This window comes from Mandrillus leucophaeus, unplaced genomic scaffold (assembly GCF_000951045.1).
Source record: "Mandrillus leucophaeus isolate KB7577 unplaced genomic scaffold, Mleu.le_1.0 Scaffold550, whole genome shotgun sequence".
In the NCBI taxonomy this organism is placed as follows: domain Eukaryota; kingdom Metazoa; phylum Chordata; class Mammalia; order Primates; family Cercopithecidae; genus Mandrillus; species Mandrillus leucophaeus.
In genome coordinates this window covers 772,548-775,563 of record NW_012105920.1, presented here as the reverse complement: position 1 = coordinate 775,563, position 3,016 = coordinate 772,548, and positions in this window count along the sequence as shown.

Below are 3,016 nucleotides of genomic sequence, written 5' to 3'. Positions count from 1 at the left end.
AGTAGTGCGATCTCGGCTCACTGCAACCTCTGCCTCCTGGGTTCAAGCAATTCCCCTGCTTCAGCCTCCCGAGTAGCTGGGATTACAGGCGCCTGCCACCATGCCCGACTAATTTTTGTATTTTTAGTAGAGACAGGGTTTCACCATGTTGGTCAGGCTGGTCTCAAGCTCCTGATCTCATGATCCGCCTGCCTTGGCCTCCCAAAGTGCTGGGATTACAGGCGTGAGCTACTGCACCTGACCTAGAGATGCCTTTTAAGAGAAAGCTAGGCGGCAGAAGACACTGCTCAGGAGAGATGAGTGGAGAGAGGTGGAGCTGAAGGACCCCGAAGTATAGAAAGCAGAGGGGAGCCTCCTTTTCTATTACACTGTGGTCCCCTAAGGTGCATCTTTTCGCCCTGTTTCCCGCTCTTTGAATCCAGCAATCCAAGATTGCCTGCTGTGTCCTAGTAATGCCCACTGCTGGCCCCACCCTCTCTGACCTGAGCTAGCTCAAGTGGATACCTGTTCGTTGTAACCCCTCACCTTGCCCGGAGCAGCATCTTGCCCCTACCCAGGGAGCAGTCCAGCCACCCCGTCCCTGGGCTGCCGAGCACCTGGAGAAACAGCAGCCGGAAGACTGGACCCCACGACTGTTCATATCCCTGTCTGCATGGATTGAAACTCTGTTTTATTCACTGCTGTGGTTCTAGACCCTAGTGCAATTCCTGCCACATAGTGAGCACTCAAAGACAATGTTTGAATGAATGAAATACATTGCTTCCACCTCCGCTGGGCTATCTGAGCTCTCTATCTTCTCTCAGCACTTTTCACCTGTCTTTGCTTAAGTCCTTTTTGTTTCCTGCCCTGGCTCTTCCACTTGCTCAAGTTACCCTCCTACTGCCTCTCTCTTCAGCAGTAATAGCTAACGTTTACTGAGTGCATACTGTGGACTGGGCACGGTTCTAAGTGTTTTATACGTGTGAAATCCTTTAATCCTCCTGAAACCTATGAAGCAAATCCTATTATTATCACTCCTATCTTACAGATGAGAAAGCTGAGGCATGGAGACTAAGTGACTTGTCCAAGTTCACAAAATAGCGATAATGAGGACTCAAACTAGACAGTCTGGCTCTAGTCAACATCCTTAACCCTTCATTAGCTTTGTGGTAATAAAACCCAGCAGTGCTCAGCAGCTTAACTAAAAAAGCAGAGAAAACTCTTTCTTCATCAGAAAAGAACAAGACTATTCTTTATAAAATGTTTGTGAAAAGGGGTGATTGGTCTCTAGTTTGGGTGCCTAGCACAAGTCACCACCCCCTGGTTCACCAAGGAAACGGAGGGAATTGGTTATGAATTCTGCAGACCCTCCTGCTTGCAGACATCTTTGTCAGACCATTCTGCTGCCTTCCTCTGGTCTCAGAGAGCTGGGTCTGCCCTCGCTTTAGCTCTTGATCTAGGTCCCTCCTGACTGTTTTGGGGGTTGCCTCATTAGATGCATCCATCAGGTCCTGGCAGAAGAGAGGTGGTGCACTCAAAACTTGGGCTGCTGAGCACTGTCAGAGTTTAAGCAGGGTTTGATGAAGAGCCCACCCACGGGGTGTGAGCAGAATAGGACAGGGTGTGTGGGCACAGGCAACAGCAAGGAGCCACAAGGGGGTAAACGGTGACCCTGGGGCCTGGCAAAAGTGGGCTCTGTGGAGAGTGGGGGCCTGGGAGTGAGGTGGAGTAGAGTTGTATTTGACAGCAACAAGCCTTGTCGCTCTCTCTCCTGCCCATCCGTGGTGCAGAGGCTCCCGGAAGCTGGAGGGCAGTGGAGGCTGCCTGATGGAGTCTCCTGGAACACGGAGCAATTGTGGAGAAGGGAGGGTCTTAGGTAAACGGAGCATAGCCAGCGCATGGCTTCCCCATCCTGGGTGCTCAGCCTCCCCTTCTCTGTTAGAATGCTGTCTTCTCTCCTCTGCTGGCCCACCTCTCCCCTTCCTTCCAGGCACAATTCGTCAGAGAATAGTTTCTAATAATCGTCTCCACTTCCTTACTACCTATTAACTTTTATTTATTTATTTATTTATTTATTTATTTATTTATTTATTGAGACGGAGTCTTGCTCTGTCGCTCAGGCTGGAGTGCCGTGGCACAACCTTAGCTCACTGCAACCTCCGCCTCCCAGGATCAAGCAATTATACTGCCTCAGCCTCCCAAGTAGCTGAGATTACAGGAGTGCACCACCACATCTGGCTAATTTTTGTACTTTTAGTAGAGACGGCATTTCACCCTGTTGGCCAGACTGGTCTTGAACTCCTGACCTCAGGTGATCCACCTGCCTCGGCCTCCCAAAGTGCTGGGATTACATGCGTGAGCCACTGTGCCTGGCCAACTTTTAAAAATCCTTATTGCATTTTAGATTACAAATACAACATTAAGTTATGTAAAATTTGAACACTACAGGTCGGTTGTGGTGGCTCACGCCCCCAGCACTTTGGGAGGCCAAGGCAGGTGGATCACCGGAGGTCAGGAATTCAAGACCAGCCTGGCCAACATGGTGAAACCCCGTCTCTACTAAAAATACAAAATATTAGCCAGGCACAGTGGTAGATGCCTGTAATCCCAGCTACTCAGGAGTTGAGGCAGGAGAATGCTTGAACCCGGGAGGCGGAGGTTGCAGTGAGCCGAACTGCACCGCTGCACTCCATCCTGGGCGACACAGCAAGACTCCATCACAAAAAAAAAGAAAGAAAGAAAGAAAAAAAGGCACAGTAGCTCATGCCTGTAATCCTAGCACTTTGGGAGGCCAAGGTGGGCGGATCACGAGGTCAGGAGATTGAGACCATCCTGGCTAACGTAGTGAAACCCCATCTCTACTAAAAATGCGAAAAATTAGCCGGGCATGGTGGCAGGCACCTGTAGTACCAGCTGCTCGGGAGGCTGAGGCAGGAGAATGGCATGAACCCCGGAGGTGAGTTGACCCCATCTCAAAAAAAAAAAAAAAAGAACACTGCAAAAGTAGATAATATATAAAGGAGAAGTCTTCCATTAT